General features: G+C 43.4%; 1 long non-coding RNA gene across 1 annotated transcript; it reads right to left on the bottom strand.

The window, feature by feature from the left end:
- Window positions 1-6640: 6640 nt before the first annotated feature.
- Window positions 6641-23231, bottom strand: LOC125939963 (uncharacterized). The gene is made up of 4 exons (XR_007463205.1): window positions 22839-23231; window positions 22603-22735; window positions 11643-11744; window positions 6641-6922 (listed from the first exon to the last, which is right to left on the bottom strand). It is a non-coding gene; the product is annotated as an uncharacterized LOC125939963 (long non-coding RNA).
- Window positions 23232-24977: the final 1746 nt, after the last annotated feature.

A 24977-nucleotide genomic window follows, 5' to 3' on the forward strand; every position in this document is an offset into this window, starting at 1 on the left:
CGCAATATTTTTATATAAATACGAATTTGGTGCCGCAACTAAACGTCGCCTTCCCTCCCTCCCTGTCGTCCCCCCCCGGCCTTTCGCGCGACGGAAGAAGTCGCGTTTCCTCTCCCCCCGTGCGTTCGCTCCCCGTGAAAGCGCGCGTCCCTCGCGCGCTTTTCCCTCGCACATACAGCACACGGCGCGCGATGACGATGTCATCGCCTTTGGACTTTATACGGAACCGCACGGCCACGGCGACGCCGACGGCAGAAATCCGCTTGGAGTGTTCATATAATTGCTATCGCAATAAAACATTAGCAGAATGATCGACGAACGGTTCGGGGGGGGGGGGGGGAGATCGCATGTCATGGCAGGAGTGGCAGTGCGAGGCAGAAGTCCATTTGTGTGTGCTGGTGGGCTGATCAGCGCAGTTGTGTTTATAACGGAAGCCAGCGCAGTCTTGCGTCCTCAACGCCATCCATTGATCCCGCATTGAGGAGACAACTTTCTTTATCTACTGACTGCGAACTTGCGCCTTTCGCTTTTCTTCTTTCTTGAGGAGGCATGCCTCAGTGCAGATAGCGCCTCCCTCTCCATTCCTTGCAGCTTTTGCTTCGTAACGCTCTCTCGCTACTTCGGTGGCAGCTTTTTGATGCCAGTTTGCCACCAGGGCTGAGTATAAATCTTGCGTTTACTCATCCGCTGTACATAGGCCAGCTTGTCGCCCACGTTTTGTTAGCATGCTATTGGTTGAACAAGCATTTACATGTGGTGGTCTGTGCTGCATTGAGAGCGCAGCATTTACTGGCAGGACGTTATGCAGGACTTGATTAAATGTGGACAGCAGGTCAATCCCTAGCCTGTTCTTTAGCGCCGACCTCAAGCTCTGGCTTCGTGATTACGTGGGGCATCGTAAAATATGCGCTTCCGGCCGTGCAAGACCTTGCCGGTGCTTGCTATGAAGTGGTAGATTGGTACAGCTTAAGGCGGCCAACACGAATGACATAGAGGGAAGGCTGGGTGAACGAATAGGCGCGAGTGGGACGATTTCGTAAATGAGCGGCGGTGACTTGGTGAAGTGGCCAGTAAGAGCTTTTAACACGAGATTAGCTTCTTCTAGAGGCTGAGGTTGTAGCGAGAAGTTGTGCAGAATTTGCTTCAGGATCCGAGTTGCCACAAATGAACCGGAGTTCTTGGCAGCAAAGGCGGTAAAATGGTACAAATGCACTGCATCTATTCTCGCAAGACACACAGCATCGACGATCATGTTCCGAGCTCGCCACACAATCAGTGCCTCAGCCGTGGAAGCCAGTACGGCGGTGCTCTACCACCTTATTTTTTGCACAGTCGTTCGTCGGATCATGCAACCTAAGCCTTGAACTAAGAGCAACTTCTAGATTTGTCTAGAGTCACGTTTAGCGAGTCATATGTTCAAAAGCCGCAAATAGTGAAGTTCACGGTTATAAAAAGAAAGCTAAGTCGAACCACCCACTCCACCATAACATCCGCAGAGCAAGCCGTTAAAGAAGGAGTAGGGGCACCACAAAGGCGTAGAAGGTTGTGAGGGTACATGCTAACGTGACACGTATTGGCTAGCTAAGGTCCACTGAGATACGTAGCTTGTTCCCACTCCACAACACACACAACTCTGTGCCACGGCAGTTTGGCAACTCACTGACAAGGCATATAGTCGATGCCATCCGTGGTCCATATGAAATGAGTCCATTCCATGTTATGTGCAGGACAATGTACAACTAAGCGGTTCCGCAATTAGGCAGCAGTCGCAGACTACTGATAAATGCTCCCGGGAAGTCTTCTGAGCCGCACAGGCTCTTAAGAGCTAGGTTCGCCACACATTCGCGACCATTCCCATGATACGCGAACATTCACCATTCCCCAAGGGGAATGTACGTTATTTCAATATGACTGGTGTCACGTTTCCCTTGTGTTCGCACGGGCGAATGGCCCAAGCCGCGAGTGAACTGGAGTGGGACACCCACGAGGTGCCAACAAAGTAATTTTTTAATTGACAATAAGTTTGCTTATACTCAACGCATGTAAATACTTCCTGCTACAAAATGTTAATTAAAAAGTACCCTTTAACGATAACTACATTTCCCGTCCTTACTCAAAATTGTGGCATAACCCCTTTAGGAACACCGTCCGAGGTCCTCTAAAGCAACGCCATTTCTCGATATATGTTGTACAGGCGCTTGTCGAAAGTTGCGATTTTTTAACAGCTATGGTCAGTTGATCACTGCTATGATAAGTTGGCTTTAAATGAAGCATAAGCAGCTATTGCACGGCGAGCGCAAGTTTCAGTACAACAGTCGGTTATTAGCACTGTGTGATGTCGCTACCATAAATCCCTGAACAGAGTCGTGCTAGCACACACTGCACACGTGCCGCTTATTTGTGATTGCGACATTTATGCCGCTGCAAAATTGAATCCTTGCGAAGTATATATATATATATATATATATATATATATATATATATATATATATATATATATATATTAGGAGAGGTTAGAGCACAATAAAGAAAGAAACGCACGCTGCTAGCAGTTCTCTAGGCTCCCATTTGCATCTTGATACGCAAGTGGACACGAAAATATTGTTTTTACAAATAAATATCAAAAAACCACAACAGAGACCTTGCCATCCTGAGAGTTACGCTGTAAAACGAGCGCTGCTGTTGAAAACCGTCTCTACGTCAATGCGGACCTTTTAAATGGGATCGTCCAGATTCTACGAACATAACAGCAGAGCAAAAAATAAAATCACACTGAGTAACGAAGTAACAAAACAACAAAGTCCAAAAGTTCATAAGTGCTGATAGGACAGCTTAAGGCGCACAACACGAGCTATTTCAGATCGTGAGCGGCGCGGCGCCACTGTGATTGCAAAATACTGTCTAGCACTATCTTATGTTCCAGTGCGCCACTCCGTCGAATGATTTTGTAGGGTTCGAAATAGCGGCATAAAAGCTTCTCACTAAGTCCTCGTCGGCATATGGGGGTCCAAACTCAATCACGGTTGCCAGGCTGGTATTCTACTTAGCTTCGTCGAAGCTTGTAGTGCCGGCGGTCGCTTCTTTGCTGGTTCTTGATGCGCACGCGGGCGATGTCGGGCTTCTTCGGTGCACTGCAGATAGGCCGCGACATCAAGGTTGTCTTCCTCGGTGACGTTTGGTAGCAAGGGTTCGAGATTCGTCAGTTGGGTTCTTTCCGTAAACTAGCTTTAACGGCAGGGCCTGCGTTGTTTCTTGGACTGCCGTGTTGTATGCGCAGTTTGCAGTTTACGTACAGAAGGAAGGCATCCCACGTCTTGTGTGCTCAACGTTGATGTACGTTGCTAGCATGTCGGTGAAGGTCTAGTTCAGCCGCTCCGCAAGACCATTCGCCTGCGTTAGGTAGGCAGTTTGCCACCTATGGTCTGTCTGGCTGTATTGAAGAATCGCTACGGTAAGCTGAATACATTCATTTCTTCGCACCTCCGCCAGACGTCACGTGGTAGTGACGGTCAAGAACACAGTCGCAAAATTGTTCATGACGAAACTACCTACTGGGGAAACTGTGCCCAGAAAAACAGGCTACACTCAAATCACAAGAATAGCCACAAACACAGTCAGCGATCGTTAAAAATATGACCTGCTGGTCAAGCATGTTGGCTTTTATACATGAGTCATCGAAGGTTTCAAAGTATTTGCTGTTGCTTGCGTGTCTTCCACAAAGTACTGCACAATTCACGTCGCGCATACAATCAGAGTACACAAAGCTTAGTAGCAATGGAGAGAACCATCGACACCATTCGAAAAACTTCTGATACATGCAGGAGCGGCCTGCGCTGAGCAAAACCGTTCAACATTTGTTAGCCGGTGAAAATCGGTCAACTGAGGAAGAAACAAGTGCATGTGTCAATATATAATTGCGTATAACGCTTGTATTATTAGGAGGATATTGTTATCGAAGAAGTAATGCAATTTGCATGAAATTTTGCACTTTGAAAATAGCCGACAATGAATGACTGACGGAAGGGCTGATCGCGCTCTATTATTTGGATTCTCGCATTTCTATATATTGCGCAACCTTCAATCTGCTTATTAGTTTTTACAGCACATCGTAACCAGTTTATTTCTCTAAGCGCCAAATGAAAACATACGAACATGCAAAAGAATTTCTGTAACTTACTCGCCACGATAGCTGTGGTCTTCTGCTGTTGAACGCGCTAGGATGTGGGTTTGGTTTCTGGCCACAATGGCTGCATTGTGATGGGGAAAAATACAAATGTGCTCATGTACTATGCTCTGAGAGCTGTTTATAAAAAAAAACACAGGTGATTGAAATAATTGAGAACCCTCCACTAATGCACCTCTCTAGCCCGTGATTTGCTTCGAGATGTAACTTCAAGATGTCAGTTTAAATATGCAAACTAATTATTAGTAATGCGCTTGTGTTCATTCGGAGCAAAGGCTTTAGAGAAAGTGCAATAGGCGATCTGTCGCTGCTTTGCGTGCCAACGCGGGAGTATGAATATGCGCAAATGGAGTTGCACCTGCACTGGCGTACGTTGCAATGACAGTCAGTGGTCGATTCATGCGAATACATTCGACAAAAGTTCAGTGCAACGCGGCGAGCGTAAATATGCGTGTGCCAAACCAGCTGGTTGATTTATTCCTTTCGCAGGCAGTTGAAATATTGTTTCATATCATTGAATCCTTACTGCTGATTTTGGTTAAGAAAGTGTTTCTGAACCATACAAGGGAAAATGCATTCTTTCCTGCTTTCTTAAAGTACTGCTCTTGTGAATAAGAACGTCAGAACCGGTCCATATATTCGCAGTGCTATTACTACTTACATTTTGGAAAACATTTTTCACACCGCAGGCTAGCGTGACCATTTATTGGAAGGTGTTAATAATCAATACCGTTTTCTATTGTTTAGCCTGAGCTTCGCAGCAGCCACTCGTCTCGCACGGCCCACAATTAACTCACATATAACATCTTGACCTTGCCATGAGCACTTAACTATATGCAAATCACTTAAACCTCCAAGTAATGAATAAAGGGTAACATCGTGGATGGTAATACTGGGAAATAGGGCTGTGCAATTTCTGTAGAACGCTGCACATGTTGCCTTATGTATATTTGGCAATGTTTCCGGAATTTTCATGTGCTCGATTGCGAACAGGCACCGTACACCTCCCAGTACCACACTTACAGAAGGTGCCATAACTGTATCATAAAGACAACAGAAGAAAGTACTGATGCACAGATTATTAGGTTGCATTTCATATGTACTACAGGGCTAGTTTTTTGCATACAAATCATCTCTTGTTTCTCCCTTCTAGACCAGGAATTTCATGAAATGTTTCAAAAAGCGTAATCGAAGAAGGCAGTAAGAAGCATAGTTCCAATCGGAACATTTTCCTGCGGATGCTTGAAAAATATTTACCTTTTAAAAAAAGCTTTCGAAAACATTCTCTTGTTATGCCTAAAAATCATTATATTGCTACCGCTGAAAGGTATCAGGCATGATCCATGTATATAGAAATGCAGCAAGATAGCAGCCGTCATCCATGCCTTCCTGTCGAAGCCTCTTTAAGTTCTTAACGAATAAAAAGTAGCGACGGACGCTGAGTGCGCTGCACTGTCGCAAGAAGAAAAGCGGTTGAAGACGGCGGCACCACAGGCAATAAAAGACGCCATATAGTAGCCATTTCATTCTTACATCTACTCTCGATTACGAGAGAGCCAGCCATTTATTTACAACGAAGCTGCATATGACTAGGATCTGGCGGATCGTATCCAGTGAATAGACCAACAATGTGGGCCGATTCTGGTCAGAGTGCAGAAAGGGTACAAGTGCAATGGCACATACCACTGTGGACTGCGGGTGATGGATATATACATACGCGGATATATATTGCTTTATGTATAAAGTGCCTTAGGAACGGTAGGAATGGCAATACCGATAGGAGCGGCAATTTTGACCTATTAACGGTAAACCTAATTTTCTGGGAAATGGGACTCAAGAACAACTTCATTTTGTTTAGACCCCTAAAAAAAGCTGAAAGATATAGGTACCTTCTTTTTTTTTGTATTCGTGAAATTCTACGGTTTTACCTATGAAAACCACGACATGAATATGAGACACTCAGTTGTTTTTTTTCAGCTGGGGTTTTTTAACGTGCACTTAAATATCAGCACACGAGTGTGTTTCCGTTTCGCCGCCATCGAATACCGCGGCATGAATTGTACTCGCGATCTTCAGTTTAGATGTGTAACGCTATAGTCACTTTAACGCTAATTAGGCTACCGCGTCGGCTTTTTTTGTGCGTGGACTGGAAAAATTTGGCAAGACTTACGGGATAAATATAAGTATCTCGAATGGCTAAATCATGTAGTTTTCGGAGCCCAAGGTCTCACCTCAATAAAAGACCCCATAACCAATTGTATTACATTCTGTTAGGCGAGGCGTACGCGAACATGAACGGAATGTTGTGGTAGGTTTCTTTTCTGGTAGTACACTCCATGTAAAACTGAGAATATGGAGCCAGATCAGCCAGATATTCTTCTAAAAATTATAACTCAATAAATACTCGTGAGTCAAAGGGGGGTAATATTTATTGTTGCGCTTCGTATAAAACAAAGATGCGATTGTGTAGGCGGAATTTCGATACACTAGTAAGGAAGGCAGAACTGAAAAATGACTGCTATAAGGCTTCTTTGTAGGACTTATTAGCGTACAACTACACAACTACAAAGCACATGTGTGTTAGCGCTGCACAAATCCGCAAGCATCCAAATATTTAATGCAAGATGCGTGGTTAGTCAATGGGCTGCTCTTCTGATTTTCTTCCTTCTGATCTTTTTCCTTCTGATATGTTTCCGTTGGTGGCAGTACCTCTTTGACGCAGGTCCCGTTCAGGCATTTCTGGAAAGGTTAAAAAGATGATTTGTGTAAGCTATTATATTGCTTGAACATATTGGCGGGATACCTCATTAAAGAGCCGAGTCATTTGTCATTTTAAAATATTTATTCATGCCATGGCACTTCTGTTGCAATGAAGAATTTCGTTCGGATTGCCGTGGTGCTTTTATTCGCGTTCGCCAATCAATGACTGCACCATTTCTCATGCCAGCAGTATTGTTTTTTTTTCTGAATAAAATTATGAGCATTATTAACAGATGGCGCTGCTCGAGGCCGAATTTTGGATGAATTATTATCAAAGTGAACTTTGTGCACACGCGTGTGGTTTGCGGTTTTTTGAGCAGGTAAGAAAAATAATAAGTATCGAAAGTGTGGTTACATTTTCCTAAATACTATTGGCTTCGTTGTTTTCTCACTTCTTAGTGCCCAAAATACGTTTTCAGCAAAAGCCTGAACTTCACTTGTTTAACTTTGAATTTCTATTTTGGTATGGTTAATGCAGCTTTAACTAAGGCTTCCGACGGCGCGAAATATGTATGGCTTTTGGTGCAAAGTGAATTGCAATTTGTATGCTTACAGGAACTCATCGCTGCTTTTTTTTTCTTACGTGTGCGTCATTAAAAAAAACCACATATTCCAACCAGCTATAGAGCGGACAAGTTCACCCGCATTGCGAAAGAAAAATAAATAAATTTCCGACTAAATATTGATTATCACAAAGTTTGCTTGAATGATGCTGCACAATTTTCTTGTTCCATGTGACAACATGATCACACATGTATGTGGAGCTCTGCTATTACCTGTTTGTATACGATACAGCTAGAAAAACTCATAGCAGTGCTGTAGTACCTCATTCTGAAAACAAATAGACCAGCACGTGTATATTGTTATTCCCGCTGCATTTATTAGCATGAATTTGAGCAGTGTACAACATTGTATTGTACATTGCAGCATTGTACAGCATTGTACATTGGCCGAGCGCCTTAGATAATAATGTGTCTTGGATGCGGAGTGGCTGAAATGATTTCTTACGAATAATTCTAGCGTAAGCATTTTTTGACAATTCGGGCTCTGATCACCTTTTCTGTCCTTCTTGATCGCTTCATATGTCCCCAACAATTCAAGTGAAATACATGACACTCATATCTTTCTCTAGTAAACCATCTGTGTGCGGCTGGTATCTTCACAATAAACCATGTTTCACATGCACGCGTTTGAGCGAATAGAGCGAACAGCGGCGCGGCGCTGCGAAGCTTTTCGTGAGGTTTTGTTTCATATGCATTGCCGCCGCGCATTTTCCACCGCTGTGAATATCGTCCTATGCGCAGGCTTTCCCGCACTAGTACTCGACTGGTCACGTGGCGAGGCGGGCCGTCATTTGTTCGCAAACGGTGCTGCCGCGCTGCCGCCAATGCCGCTGCGATGAAAATACAACTTGCTCAAACCTCCCCACTCCAGCTGCTAGTGCCGCCGCTGCCGCTCGAAACAGGTTTCTGCGCCGCGGCGGCAGGAATCGCGAGCGTTTTCGCTTGCATGTGAAACAGGCTTAACGAAGCTCTTCACGAAGCTTCACTTACGTGAACCGCTAAAAGACCAAACGAGGCTGGGGTTGGCAGAGACCCAAAATTTCGGGTTACATGCCAGGTACGGCACAGTTTTAAGAACACTGTGCCAGGCTATATTGAAAGTAAGGCTATAGCACTACTAAGCTTCGGCACTCACCGAGCCTGAAAAAATGGCCGTTGCCGTGCTCTAACTTGCCTCTATTCATTAAAAAAATTCTTAAATGTATGTTGCACACTTACACTTGGCTAAATCAACAACCTATTTAGGAGTAGTCTAAGAGAAAGAATACAGTGACACCCACTGCGTGAAGCCAAGTTATGTTTACTACGCACGAAGTATAGCTATTAGAGCAATGCGCTTTTTGCTTCTCAGCACAACTATTCAGGTGCTGAATGTTTTGTTTTGGCTGCACCTTCTTGAAAATTTTTCTGGATTTATAAATATTTTATTTAGTTTGAAACTGTCTTAGCCACTTCGAAAATAGATAATTGCATCAGAAAAATAATGCTTTCTGCTCCTTTTCTCGAAATTAAAATTGATAGGACTAGTAGAATGGATTCAGTACTTTGACTTGGCACTCGTTCAAGACGAACAGCCCACTCCAATTCACCTTTTATACAAGAATACAACGTATGAAAGTGGATTTACGTGAATGCATAGCTTCGGCGAAATCTACAGCAATGCGCTGTAAGGGCGATGTTTCCGCAGATAGCATGCTCAGCGGCTGTGTCTATCTAAGTTGTGCGTGCTTAGTTGAAGCTGTTGGCTTTACCCAACAGGCGTATTCATGAAATCTAGCAGTGTTCTCTGAGGTGAAGAAAAAATATCGCTGATTCTTGCATGTTACAGCTGTTCATGCGTTGCCCGCATAATCTTATCAACCAAGCGACTGAGTGCAGGCAGCAATGGAGGATGCTTTCTCTCGTAAGAGAGTGCGTTAAGTGTAACACGACTCCGAATCATAATGATGCCGACTTCCTCGCCAAATAATTGAAGAAATGCATGTGTGATTTTCTCAAGGTTGTATTATCCCTGATTGATTAGATTGTAGCAGCCGAACGTTTCTTTCTCCTTGTTGTGAATCTAAACCTTTTCTCTTTTTTTGCGCCTGATTAGCTGATTACGGGCGTCTTGAGCGTTCGTGTCGCTTAAAATTGAACTGCAATATCTTGGTGTAACCCAAACCGGCTTACAAAAAATTTGAAGTTGGCGAGATCTATCGAGGCACCGTGGTCTGCACATCGAACGCCACTCAACACTGTTTGCGTTAGCGACTGTTATTTGGTAAGGTATTCATCATGAGACCATATATTTGGTTAATGTACGAACCACTTCACCCCCTTGCGACAGATAATAACGTCTGCCAGTTCATTATGCCAACTCCTCGAGTGAACAGGTAAGCTGGACGAGTCAAACTCGGGGCCGGCCAACACTGGCAACGAAAAAAAGAAGTAGAGTTACGATAACACACACAAACAGCGCTCGTGTGTTTGTGTGTCTTGTTCTTTTCTATGGCTCATTAGGTTCGCAGCCGTACAATCAAAAAAGCACAACCTACTAGCCCGCCATTTCCAACTGAGCTAGAAAAAAAATTTCCTCTCCTCATAAAATTTTTTTCTAAATTCTGGACAAAGCCGATCCGTGGAAGCAGATTTGATAAGTAGGCACAAAATTACATACATTCCAAGACAGGCGATCCCTTAAGTTGTGAGTTTACGCTGTACATGTTTTCAGATGAAATAAAACTGTACCATATGGGTCAGTAGGCATTCCTTCAACAGTGGGCAGCCCAAACGTTTTGCTGATACCTGATATAATGATGAACATCGTTTTATCTTTTTATGTGTACCTTTACTTCAGATACACTGCTTTAAACGGGGGGTAATTCGCCAGCTCCACCCCACTGATAGGAAGGGTGGAGAATTCTAGTGCGAATGTGGCTGCTGTGACGTTCTTCTACCACTTTTCATTACAACCACGAGGACGCGTTTTCGTTGCCCGCTGTTACTCCATGCTAACGTTTCCAGAACAAAACAAATTCTTTGATGAACTCTCGATGACCTCTAGACACACATCATCGAAGAATATCCTTCCACTAAAACTTCTCATATGAACTTCCATTGAGAATAGGTGGCGTATGGCGAAATTGTGCCTAAAAATAGCACCTTTACTCTTTGGTACGTACCCACTGATAAAAACGTCTTAACTATGCCAGGGCTTCGGTTTTAGTATTCTCTACGAGATCCGCCGTCTGATTGTTTTGCTGTAACGCAATTTGGTACCATCGGTGTCATCGATCTTAGGACGCTGGATTCTAAATGTGCACAGCATGCGGAATAATAATTTCGCCTTTGTTGCTATAAAAGCCGCACAGTCCCCTTCCTAGAAAAGCGAAGATTTGGCGCCTTCAGATTTTTCTTTATCAAGATTAGCCACTTTGCGTGCAGGAGACGCATCATGCAGCTAGAGTTCAAACACTTTTTATTGGATGGTCTCTGATGTGTCCATTAAAAACGATTTCAGTCGTAGCAAATATTGTATCTGTGCTCCCGTAAGGGCTTAATTCGCGGTAAGCGCTCCATATTTGCCTTGCTGTGTTTTCCTGATAAGTGGGTGTAAGTAAGCGAGTGCCAGAGGAGGAAGGCGCCTGCAGGTGGAGGAAACGATCACCGCGTTCACGCTTCTTCCGATTGTGCTTCGACACCAAGGTCCTCTCTGTTTATGTTCGCGGCATCCATTTGCTTGCCCGTAACCGGCGTTGACGCAGTGGAACATGCCTCTAAATCTTAATTTCGCTGAAAGTCTAGGTAATTTGCGCTCCATTCTTGTACATAGCTCAACCTAATGTTTATCACATATCAAGTTGCCCTTTGCGTTGCAGATCATCTTTACGCCAATAAACTTATATCAAGAAATAAACGTAATTATAAAGTGAATAGGTAAATACATTTGAGTAAAAAAGCGAGTGGTAGGAGTCAGCCTGGTGCACCTATTGACAAAAAGACTAATATAGTGTTATCTTGACGTGGCCTATATATATATATGCTCAAAATTACGGTGCATGGTAAACGTAGCAATAAAAGAAATTTCACTTGCTTTGTGCTTAGACTAAAACGTTTGCGAGGGGGATGGGACGTCACATGAAAGCAATGATTACCATTGAGGGATCTCCGTAGTCGCAGGGTGTACCGTCCTTTTCATTAAGGACAAATGAAGACGAGGGGTCAGTGTAGCAAGAAAACGAGCAGTCTGCGAAGGTCTGTTGGGTAAAATGATGAAGGAACAAATCAAAAGGCATCAGCGTTTCAAACGAGCAACATTAAGCTCCATATACATTCTTACTTTCTTTTAAATTAGACGTAAAACGACTACAAACAATATTGTAAAGGTGTTGCGTACTGGATTGCTGTCACCGCCTATGGCATAGCTTTTTTTCATTTTTTTACAGAATCATTCATAAAAAAAGTGTGTCCTGTTGAGGGAAAATCGAACTGTTGCAGATTAGCTGCTTGGCGAATTGTTCTTGAGTTACGAAAAAAGCGTCATTTCGCACACAATCCACTAAAGAGAAAACTCGACATGCCAGAGTGCTCCATACAACTGTCCAGTTTAGTTGATCGCGCTGAAATATATAATGACATACTAAATGCGAAAAAAATCATTTCTCAAAATGTGTTGCTCGCACAACAACGACAAAGGCAAATGGCAATGTTAGCGTGACACTTGCTTTCAATTACAAGGAATCAGTCTCACCATCGTATAGTAAAATGGATGGGGAGATAACCAACGTAGTATCCATCGCCCGCATATCGAAAGCCTTTGTGGTTTCATGGAATGTTGAGTTCTATCTGCGTTGCATGTTCGCATGGTTGCCCTTGACCAAACCAATCAACAGTTTAAGTTTAACAGGGCAACCGGTTGTGCCTCTTGGCGGCAGTAGCGTCCCTCGTGGAGTGTAGCAGGTCTTGAAGCAAGGTCCCAAGTTTTGCACGTATATAAGACTTGACATGACGGCGATGCTACGCCTTGTTGAGACAGCCGCTGCTGAGAAAAACTCACAGATATGATTTGTTGCACTTATCTCGGAGTTGAAGCCTCCCCACGAAGGTCAGGCTGTGCAGGGCGGTGAATCTGAGGCCGCTTGTGACTGAGCTCAGAGGCGCGAATTTCTAGCTACCTCAATCAGACCAGAAGGGTGCGTTTTTGCTCTGCCCAAGCAGCTGTACAAAAATAGGCTACTCCAGTGACAGAGGGAAATTGAAACAGCTGAAGGAAGTCGCACCCACGAGGGCGAAGAATGAAACATCAAATTATGTCAAGTAGCTTCACTAACATATTTGGCCTGTTCATTGAGGGCGTGCAAATGTGCCAGTCTACCGTTGTTTTTTACAGCAAAGGTGCACAAGGACCTATGCTATTAAGGGCAACCATTTCGGAAGGCGTCAATAGGCTAAGGCTACTAGGCGGGTTTTTTTGCAGATGCAACTGCCGGTACTAGAGAACGAAGATCTATTCCGCGTTAACCACAGGTCATGTTGAATTTCTTTAGGAAAGACTACCCACAAGATGTGTAGGGAGAGTCGGGAGGTTTGGGACAGTTGGAGGAATGGGACAACTCGTGTATCTCTCCTACAGTTATTTCTGGGACACTCGCGGAATACTCACTAGATGGCGCTAACATACCGACAGCCTGGCTGTAATGGTGGACGTCTCCGGCGCGTGCAGCTTTCTGTGACAGGAAATCGTCTTTTTCACGTGCCAAAAATAAGTTTCTGCTATCTTAGTATCTGCTATCTGAGACTGAAACTGCTTTTTAGTCGCTATAGTACCAATTTGTCTCCCAAAACACGCATCATCGTCGTACTTTTTGCAAGAACAACTCTAGGCCTAACGCTCGAACTTTTGCCGTTGAACGTTGGTTACCTTGAGCAATGTACCTAGGGAGGAGTGGGACAGCTGAGGTGCGGGTGGAACGGGACTTTGTCCCAGTCCTCCCCACAGTAAAGTTCCTGCTGTGAGCAGTAATGAAGCTTCAAGGTTGAGCCGAATTAGCCCAGCAAGCAGTTATTTTTATTTATTTCACATGATAAGCTTTTCAATATTCGGTGCCATGAAGATCAGATTGGATAACACATAGGCAGACTACATACATTTCATGTCAACAAGGCCTGTACTAAGAGGACGTTATAAATATTGATATTGCTCCGTTACAAAGCTTTAGTTACCTTCACGTTGTCGAGTGGCACGGGATAAGCGCGAACAGTCGGCTATAGCAGGAGTGCTGTGAACTGCGTTCAGTAAATTAGGTGAGACAAAGTTGAGCGTGCGTCGGGCGCATGAATATTTGCATTTGCAAGTTATTGCTCATTTCAATTTTCAGGAAGATGCCAAGGGTGTACAAAAGAAAACATCCCGATAGGGCTCAAGCATCGAACAGTTTGACGCTTCATGCTGGGAGATTGGTGTGCGACAAAAAGAAAAGTATAAGGGAAGTAGCAGAAGCTCTGAAGATATCGAAATCAGCGCTTGGCCGAGCAGTCAAGAAGTACAAGGATAGTGGTGACAAAGATAACATCTTGTTCAAGTCCAATTTGGTTTGCGGAATGATTTTCACCGCAGAAGATGAAGTGCTCTTGAAGGAATATCTGCTGAAGGCTAGTAAAATGCATTACGGACTTACGAGGATGCAGGTTCAGCTCACTGGCGCACCAATATGCAAAAGCCTTAAACCGGAAGTGCCCAGCGTCGTGGGAAGCCAACAATTTAGCTGGAAGAGACTGGTTTATGAGTTTTATGGACCGCCATCCTGAGCTGTCCCTTCGATCGCCAGAAGCGACTAGTCTCGGTAGGGCAACAAGCTTCAACAAGCACAATGTTGATGCTTTTCTTTCAAACCTGAAGAGTGTCTGCGACCGATACCAGCTTACTCCAGAGCGCATCTACAATTGTGATGAAACGGGCTTCACAACTGCACACAATCCACCAAAGGTAGTAGCAGCACGTGGAGAGAAGCAAATTGGTCAGGTCACATCAGCAGATCGCGGCGAATTAGTGACTGTTTTGTGCACTGTCAATGCGATAGGAAACGCTCTACCGCCGCTGTTAATTTTTCCTCGGGTGAGATTCAAAGATTTTTTTTCTGAAAGGTGCCCCAGCCGGAAGTCTTGGTTTGGCAAACAGGTCAGGATGGATGTCCAGTGAATTGTTTTTACTGGCTTTAGAACACATTGTAAGACATACAAAGTGCTCGACGGAAGAACCCATTCTTTTTTAATTCTTGACAATCATGAAAGCCACGTCAGCATCAGCACCATTAACAAGGCCAAAGACAGTGGCGTCATCTTGCTCACCTTTCCTCCACACTGTAGCCACCGCCTGCAGCCACTTGATGTATCGGTATACGGACCATTTAAATCGCGGTACAACGCTGCTTGCAACGATTGGCTCACAAACAACCCAGGGAAGGCCATCTCCATCTACAACGTTGCAGAACTTGTGGGATCCGCCTACGTACTAACGGTGACACAAAAGAACATAATCTCAGGCTTTCAAAAAACAGGCATTTGGCCTTTCAATAGCGAGCCTTTCACTGTGGATGACTACATGATGTCGTCAGTCACTGACAGACCCGTAGTTTCCCCTTGCGGAGAGGTGTCCCGGCAAACAGCCACCATCGTCAGTGAAACGAGCAGCGCAAGTCTTCTGGAAAATGTTTCAAACGCCGAGGTAAACACTAACAGAGCTCGAAGTGTCTCTGCAGATATCTTCACGCCCACTGTCGATGAATGAGCCTCGACGTCAAGTGCTTCTCCGAGCCGAATTGTTCCAAGTGACTTTAGGCCCTTCCCTACGGCTGCACCGCGTAAGACCGCGCAACAAGGAAGGAAGAAAGGTTCGGACAAAAGTCCTTACAGATACGCCAGAGAAGCAGGCAGTTGAAGAAGAAGCTATAGAGAGGTTGGCACGACGGAGTCAGAAAAAGGGACCGCGTTAGCGCTCTTAAGACTACTGCAACCACCCGCCCAAAAAAGAAAAGGCATCTGCTGAAGGACTCCAGTTCTTCAAGTGAAGAAGAGACTGTGGCCGTTGTCTTTGACGATTCTGACAGTAAGATGTCAGGTTTTGGTAATGAGAAGCCCGACATTTCTGAAGTCGATTGGCCGAATGAACCTGTTCAAGTTACAAGAGGCGATTTTGTTCTTGTCAGGTTTGGTCAAAAAAAATCTGACATCTATTACCCGGGTAGAGTCGAGAGCAATGGTAATATTGACGTCGGTGTCCAGTTCCTGCGAAAGAAAGAAGAGAGCTCCAGTTTTTACTTTCCTCCTGAGAAAGATGTGGGGACCGTACCAATAGCAGATATCATGATCAAGCTGCCTGCACCAAAAACTATTGGGGGCACAAAGCGTCTGCAATCCTGCTTTAAGTTTGATGTTCATCTTCCGGCTTATAATGTTCGCTGAAGACATTTGGACAAACGTGTACGGATGTCCCATTCCTCCCAAATGTTGTCCCACTCCACCCCGAGAGGGAGGTGGAATAGGACAGATTTTGGATGTTATAAAATTTTTTTTACAGCTACGCCAGAAGTTGCAGGAACCAGTGCTTCTGAGAATATGTGTGGCATACCTCGACCTGTATTATAATCTACCAAACCTCGTTCTGTGTTCAAAATAAAGAAAACTAAAAATACATTTGTGAAAAGTGGCCCAATCCTCCCGACTCTCCCTATACTTCTCCGTTCACTTTAAGGGTCATCATCACCACCTCTGGCGCATTTTTAGAATGCACTACTATTGGGATTTGCCCGCAAAAGTGGAAGAAGCGCAAACAGATGACAGGAAAATTAGTGGTAACTCGCCAAGGAAGACATAATATTCAAGAACGAAGACGACGTATTGGATTATAGTTTGCTACAGTTATTAGTAACATTTCATAAGCCCGACTTGACAGGTGCTGGACAGCTAGTCCTACTGTGACCATTGTTGGACGCTTGTTCTAATACGTTGACCACTGCTTAGGCATTTATGACAATTGCGGTGAGCGGGAAAGCGTCGCCTAAATTTTTGGTTTCTTCTCATCATGCATGGTGGAGCTCGGAGTGAACACCGACGTTCCGGAGAATAACAAATAATTTTACATTTTGAAGGGGTTTTTATGCTCAGCCAAGTTTAGCGGCAGTAAGTAATTAGCGAGTATTTTCTTTCCAGTAAGCATATACAAAGCTCACTCCAGGGGCAGGGGCTAAAGGCAATCAAGCCTGACAAAGGTCTCTGTCCCTCTGGCAGTTCGTGGCAGCTCACACGCTTCAACACAGTCAAAAAAGGATTGCAGTATATCAGTTTCAGGAAAATGGACATAGCAACTTGCAAGAGTACACATAACAAATCACCTAAACAAGAGAAAAAAAGTTTACATAACATCTTTAAATAACCGTACAGATGAGGTCGCGCACGCCAAATATACAGCTACACAAAATAACTTCCAAAATTTGGAAACGTCGAATGCATGAGGATGCAATGAAATTACATTATACACAGAAACACCCAGAACACTAATTCGTGAATGATTTAAGCATTGGTCGAGGCATGAAAATCCACAAGTTAATGTTGATACTGTATACATGTGTTAAGTTCTTTGCTTGTTTTTTGTTTAATGCAGCACTACTAGCTTTAAGGTTCAATCTACCTTCAAGGATATTCAAAACAAGATGTGTCTGGTACGCAGCACTTTGTTTTGCATAATTAGTTCTTACTTTAGGTACTCGAATCCTTTCTTCTCGTAAACAGTAGTATGCTTTTTCAATGCGGCTTTGTTCATATAATTTATTTTGCTGAATTACTTGGAGCAATTTAAGATAGCACAATTTATCAACCCAGAGCATGGAATGTTTTATGAACAGTGGAGCAGTGGGCAGGTCTTTATTTTTTATTTCATCATTCATCATTAGTACAGGAACCAGTGCACGGAAGAAACTTTTTCCGGTGTATTTTTCTAAACAGCGCAATATTTTCTTCTGCACAGTAATAGGTCTATGGTAATTTCTTTGCGATGTTGTTCCCCAGACTAATAATCTATAAGGTACCTTAGAATGAAAAAGCATAGTACATATTTAGTTTTAAACTTTATGGGATGAGGTGTACTGTTTTGTCAAAACAAATAACTATTAACGCTAATGCGGTAATCAGGTGATTTACATGTGTGTTCCAGTGTACTTCCTCCTGAAATCACACACCAATAATTTTTTGTTCTCTAACGTGTGAAGTAAAATTTCCTTCAAATGTTACACTTATTTTACTCATAGGCTTGTTTATAGGTCGTATATCATATAGGTTTTTTTTGTATTAAGGCATAGCTTATTTTGCCCTAACCATTCTGAAAGATGCCTTAAATAGTTATTTACACGGACTTCAAGTGATATTAAATTGTCTGATGAAAACGAAACGTTTGCATCATCAGCGTACATAATAAGCTCAGGGGAATGAGGAATTACTACAATATGATTTTATAAGCAAGCAACAATGGTGGCCCCAGTATGGACCCTTGGGGGAGTCCTTGGTTTAACTTTATCTTCGTAGACATTGTGCTAACTATTTGTAAGTATTGATAGCGATCTTCAAGGTAACTTTTGAAGATTTGAAGTGCGACTCCACGCACTCCATACCTCGACAGTTTATGAATTATTAGTTGGGATTGTATGGAGTCAAATGCTTTTTGAAGATCAAGAAAGAGCCCAAGAGTCTCTTCCATATGGTCTATTATCTCATCTTTCATATACAATAGAGCTTGTTCCGTTGACTTATTTTTTTTAAACCCATATTGACCTTTTGCTATTATTTGATGTTTATCAAAAAAGGATGCAAGTCTATTGTAAATAACTCCTTCAAATATTTTTGATATCATTGGAAGCACAGATATTGGTCAATAGTTTGCTAAATTATTAATATCACCACCTTTATGTACTGCAGTGACTTTTGCCACCTTTAAGTGTTCCGGAAATACATCGGCAGTGAAGGTGAGGTTGATAACATATGCCAACGCATCACATATCAATGGTGATATCATTTTCAACTCAGCAGAGCCTATTTCATCAATCCCTGATGAAACATTATTTTTAATTTTTCTGATTAAGTTTCCTACTTGAACCGGGTCTGTGGGTACCAAAAAAATACAAAAGGCAAAGTAGACTTTTTGGTAGTTGAAGTTGTCTTGAAGTTTCTTTACTTCTTTTGGGGCACTTTATGTATTTCCACCGGTTGCAACATAGGAGCCCGCGTTTATAAAGTGTTCGTTCATGACATTCGCCAACCTTTCACCGCTGAGTATGCACGACGATATGAACATAAGATCTAGCCCTTTCCTTCCGTGCACTTCAACGTTGTGGAATAGAGAATTTTGAAATCTTGCCTCATAGCGTTCCTTTCGAAGTGATGGCCTGACTGACCTCATAGAAGGAAGCTACCGCAGCCAAATTTAACGCCTTTCGGCAGCTGGCATTCCTAATATGTTGCCCACACGCAAGGCGATGTCGCTTTTCGTTCTAAGTGGACGTAAATTAACCACCGATGATCGGTGCAATAGAAGTGCTGGTGTCATACACTGTGTTCACAAATTGTCGTACAATAAAATTGTACAAAAGACCAACTTGAAGGTGCCTATTTCAACTGCGAGTATGCTTGGTTTGCTCTGTAATAAACGTAATAAAAATATATCCGCCGCCGCCTGTCAAACGAGGCACGCAAAAATTGTGCGTCACATGCTACATCTACCAAACAGGTGGGTGTATAAATTATAAGATGCGTAAGCACGCGGCCATGATGCATGTACCGGTCAGCTGTCACCTGATAAATCACTACTCTATAGGCAAGTGCAGCTCTTTGTTTCAAATGTTGGTCAATGTGGCCAACTGTAAAGACCACCAGGCTCAGAAAAGTTTTGGCGTTATCCGCATCTATACGTGCGACGGGAATTGTGTGCATTAGGTCGCCAGTCATTATATGCTAGTCATTGTATGCTAGTGTCATGCTAGTCTTGCCTTTGCAGCATTACACTTTTTCGTCTTTCACCTCAGAGTATATGTTGCTCTGCGACGGATATAAATGGAGAGTTGTAAGCGCTCATTCTCATCACCCCCTCTCCTTCCTGGTAACATTTGCGACAGATTGGCTTTTTTTTCCTTGATGAAGGAAGTGAAGCAGAAGATAACCGGAAAGGAGGGATGTGGAGCTAGAACACCGCATATTGGAGGAGCTGTCAAAGACGTCGCGGAGCAACGCTATTGTTAGCAACAGCGCTGTGCCAGGTTATGACGACGAAGGACGGAAGATTGCCAATATAGGCACATTATACCACATATGCAGTAAATATAGAGAACGTTGACAGGAGCCACTTCGAGCAAAACGTCGTGTCGTACCTTGCCATCTTGGCTGTGCCAGTTGTGTATTCATTTCCGTTTAGAATAATATGATAGCAGTGCTGATTATATCGTGTTCCCCATTTAAAGGATGCAGTATGGTATGAAATATATTCTCGAAATCCAAGGTTACGGAGCATAAAGGCGGATACTCGAGCGGCCGTTAGATGGACGTCGCAGTGTTTCAGGGAGGAGGCGCCAGTCATTGGAAACTTCCGAGGAGCGTGACACTCGAAACTAATGGACCTCACCATCAACTTGGCGTGATGTTGCAGTTTTTGAATTGTGTCTAAATGACGCAGTTAGCAATACGATATGGTCCCTCATCCGAATGTCCAAGAAGCATTTAAATACAGTGATTTTTTATAGCGTACTGAATTATTAAATATGGCCTGTAGCAGATGACATCATTCGTTCCATATGAGCGTTAAATTGTAGATTCGCAAGTGAATTACTAATAATTTAATAATTAGTCGAATACGCATTTCAATATCTGGCGTGAATAATGTCTGCCGTTTGAATAATCTAGCTAACTTACTATTGTTGTACGTGCGCAAGTCAATTTTTTTCAAAATTTTATATTGTCTAAGAAACACACAAAGGACATTTCTTGGGCAACAAATAGTTTTGATACAGTTTCACTTATTTACTTTCGAAGCGTATGCGACAAATATCTTTATGTTTTTGTGTCATGTACGTTAATGGTGAAATTTATTATTTCACGCGATTCAAGAGCAATACAGGGATAACGGATGGTTGGTAACGCAATAAATGATGTCGGCTAAGAAGAGATAATGCGTTATATGCTGAGAATCGTACGGTTGGTGATTGTGCGCTTGTTTTGCTTTTCTTCTTTGCTTGTTTGCTCTTCTTTGCAGCAGCCACAACTGCTGTTGAGAAGCACTCTGCGTAGTAAATACTTTTCTTCAATGTCTGAACGGAGACTTCTTTGTTTTGTCATCTCCCCTTGCGTAACGTCGTGTTTGTATTAAAACATAATAGGTTGCTTGCGTCCACGACAGTAAATGGCACAATATTTTCACTTCAATTCAGACAATATTTAGCACAAGCAGCGCGGAGGTAGTAAAACACGTCTACGATTTTCTTAGTACCGTATGTCATTCATCTGTGAATTATAGGAATGCTCCTGCTCCTCAGCACCTTAAGGAAATAATATTTAAAATTTATTAGTTAAATGGAGTTCGCGGAAGATTTGAGAGAAACGTACACACGAAAAACGATATGTCAATAGATGCAGTAAATCTAATTATATGATAAAGGTTGCTAGGACCAGAAGCAAAACGCGCAAAAAACCAATGTGATTGCTTAGGCAAAAATGAAAGCTGACAGCCGACATTGACCTTTAGGCGAAGTGTTATCACAATTTTTCGAGAGTAGCACTGGATTTATGAGAGCTACTTTTGTGTACGGCAAACACTCTTCCAAATAGTTGTTTGCACAGTAATAGTGCTCTAAGTGTTGTTTCCACTTTGCGAGTGCGTGCTAGGAGACTCCTTTCCTTTACAAGTTTACAAGGTTATCTTGGGCCGTGGAGACCTTGAGCTTGTGGAATGCTAAGTTTGTTGCCTCACTTAGTGTCATATACGGACAAACAAAGGTGGTCCCGGGTGGTGACCACAGACGTAAATTACCAGGAATTGCGGAACTTACATTTCGGGCTAAATTTTCGCTCCTGTGTTGCGAAATAAACACACTAAAATGTCGTGGTTTCGGCACGACTGCTGAAGTCAAGGGTGGACAAGTCAAGGGTGGGCCTCACAATTCTGATGGGGGCGAAATGCGAAAACACCCGTGTACTTAGATTTAGGTGCACGTAAAGAACCCCAGGTGGTCCAAATTTCAGGAGCCCCACACTACGGCGTGCCTCATAATCAGATCGTGGTTTTGGCACGTAAAACCCCATAATTTAAGCACCAATCTCTGCCACACTCTTTGTAAAACAGCGACTCTTTACTAAGATTTTGAACCCTACAAATGCGTTCACATTGATCATAGCTTAGGAACGCGGTATTGTCAATTGCAGAGGAAAATGTACAGTCGGCACCACCCTTGTGTGGATCGCGGGAACGGCGGCTTCCGGGGCGCTCCGCAGGCATCCAGCGAGGCTTAAAGCTAGCTGCTGGGTCCGACGTCTGGCGGTAGCTGCTGGACCCGTTCGGGCCCAGAAAGTACCGTTAGACGTCACTGGATAAATTCGGAGCTCCCCGGCAGCTGTCATTCCCCTGCTCTATGCAAGGGGAAGGACGACTGTACAGTTTTGATGGAGCTGCTACAGTAGTTGTGTTTATATAAGTCTGTGCGTCGGTCGTTGTGAAATTTAAGATAACAATAGGCCATTTCCAATGTTATAAAGGTTGCTTTCCTGCGAACCAGTTTAATTAATGCCGCCGTTGTCATTGAAGCGAACAGCGTGTACAAGCACACGATCCTTTTATCATGACCTGGAAAACGTACACACGCGTCTTGTGATGAAGCTGTGAACAAGAGATAAGCCCCAGTATGTGCTGCTAGCTCGTTGTGTTCTGTTTGATAATCAGTAGCAGCGGAACGTGGCTTAGACAAACGTGAATCGCGCAGTACAGCATGTGAATATTATGAACTGGGTCTCTATTTGTACAGTACTGAAAACCCTTGCGAAACGTAAAATACTGAACATCAGAACAGATGCAACAAGCTCTCCCACCTCAGTAGCCATGAGTGTCTGGCCCTTAGCCAAGTACTTCGTACACATTGCAGCCCTTTCTTGCTCACGTGTTTGATCGACCCTTATGGCCGGAACGTAGTCGTCGCGGAACAAGCATTGAGCTTGAGGGGTGCTGCGCAAAAGCAACAAATAAGGCATTTCAAAACTTTTGAAACTACATTTTCGTAAAAAAAAAAACATTTGTCAGTGCAATATGTGGATTTCACCTTCCTCACATTTCGGTATTGTTATGTCGTGCTGGCCTTTATTTTATCTTGCTTCTCTAAATCATCAGCATCGCAGTGCGCACATTCATCGCCGCCATAGCCGGAGATTGGTATAAATAAAGCAGTTCCTCGGAAACGGTGGGTATAGTCGTCATTCTTCAAGTTCCGTTTACCGCTTCTATCGGTAACTTCAATCCTCTACGTGCGCGAACCGGTTCTTTGCTACCATGTCCAATAAGCACTACCACACCATAGTCCAATTCTCGCTTTACTGACTGCCGCCAACAGTTCGGTATTTCCTGCTACCAACCAACATGTTACCGGCACCGTGCTTCTGCAATTACAACCTATGTCTGAAATATGGACGGTTGCAAGGCTCCGTAACACAATCCCGGAAGCGTGGTCGTCTACTTACCCGGCTGGACGGCAAGTGCGTGCAGCAGCTAGCGACCCAAACATCGGCCACAACATGTTTAGGTAAATTACCTGGTGTTTACACGTGGCTAGGAACAGCGCCTATGCTGACGCTAGACAATGCGGTGTCGGCTAACAATACAGCTCAGCCTCTACGTGACCATCTGTCTTCCGCCTCAAATACAAACGAACGGCTCGAACGGGAAGTGTATAGATACCACGAGAGATCCAGCCACAAACATCTACATCCGGCTTATAATCAACTTGCTTCTTGTTTCAACTGATGTTTGTATTCTTTTTTTTCATTTTGGCCCCATCAAAGCTTGATATTTCATTCTTTGCTAGGGGTAATAAAGCTGGAACTACCATGAATGGCCTGCTGAAATTGGTAAGTGATCGTAAGGCACACTTAAAAAGCATGCATACAAATAATAAAGAAAAGTCCGCTACATGATTGTCACGCTTGAGAAATTCAAATCCACTAAAGCAGCACCATAAAACAACAAAATGCTTCACCTGAAGATGCAGGTTTGAAGTGGTTGAAGAAGAAATGTGGCTTAACCCAACGTTTTGGAGGCGAACCCTAGACGACGACCACTCTCTTTGTTGAAACGTTGGTACCAGCCATATATTTTTATCGACCACGGTGACTTTAAGCAGAGCTCAAATTTCGAAAGCCAGAATGCGTCCGACTAAAGAAGCGAAAATTGCAACCGGAAATGCATTTGTCAGCGCAAGCAACTAAGTAATTCTGGGGCACTAAAGACAATATAGTTTCAAGCGGTATTGGCAAATTACTCTCCTACAATACTAAAAACGCCACGCGTACAGGGAGAAGTTACTCAGTAAGACAAAATAGGCCCAAAACGGAAACACGCTTGGCTCCACCACTTTGAATTTCCTGCACGTGCACGCCGGGGCGTGACCCAGTTTTACGGCGTCATTTAGGACGTAGATAATTATTTATCAGTAAAGACGGACTGCATTATGTTCTAATTGAGGCACCTGTTGCACACCTCAACTTCGAAAAAAATATTGACGGAGCACACGGAGCTCAAGTACAAAGAAATACTATTAACTCCTTTATACTGACGTAGAAGTACTTAGGTTCAAGATCAAAATGCAAACAATTCAACCAATTACACTTCTATTTTCTCTGGTCTTATTCGCGATGTAATTCTCTGCTCATATTCATAATTTAGCAAAATTAACGAAATTACAGTTTTCCATGAATTCTTTATTATTCTAAGCAGTCATAGCGGGAAGGCGTGTTGATTGCTAAATCGCTTATTCACGCTTCTAGCACGGATTTGAAAACCACAACACCTGTAAGTGTTTTTCAAATCAACGCTGGAAACTTCAATGCGACATTCTGAACAGATTTATTGCTTCTCTTCAGTGTCTCTTTGAGCTGAAGCAGTATGGAAAGACCACAGTGATATATTTACAGTCTCACAGAACCATAAAATGCCTAAAACATTGGGTCACAGCGCAAACAGACGACCACAAGGAGGGAGTCACGCACACACAAGTGCTGACTAACAACTGGTTTTTTTATTCGCAAGGATAGCACACCTTACATATGCCAGAGTGAAGCAAGGGAAAGGGGAAAAACATAACGAGGGTAAACTCGTGCCAACAACGCAAGCGCAATGCAGCCAACCAAGCGCAACAAGGCGCAAACAATTATTTTTCTTTCCAATCTGAACCCGCGATAGCCGCATCCAGAAGATG

Source organism: Dermacentor silvarum, chromosome 9, assembly GCF_013339745.2.
Source record: "Dermacentor silvarum isolate Dsil-2018 chromosome 9, BIME_Dsil_1.4, whole genome shotgun sequence".
Lineage (NCBI taxonomy): Eukaryota > Metazoa > Arthropoda > Arachnida > Ixodida > Ixodidae > Dermacentor > Dermacentor silvarum.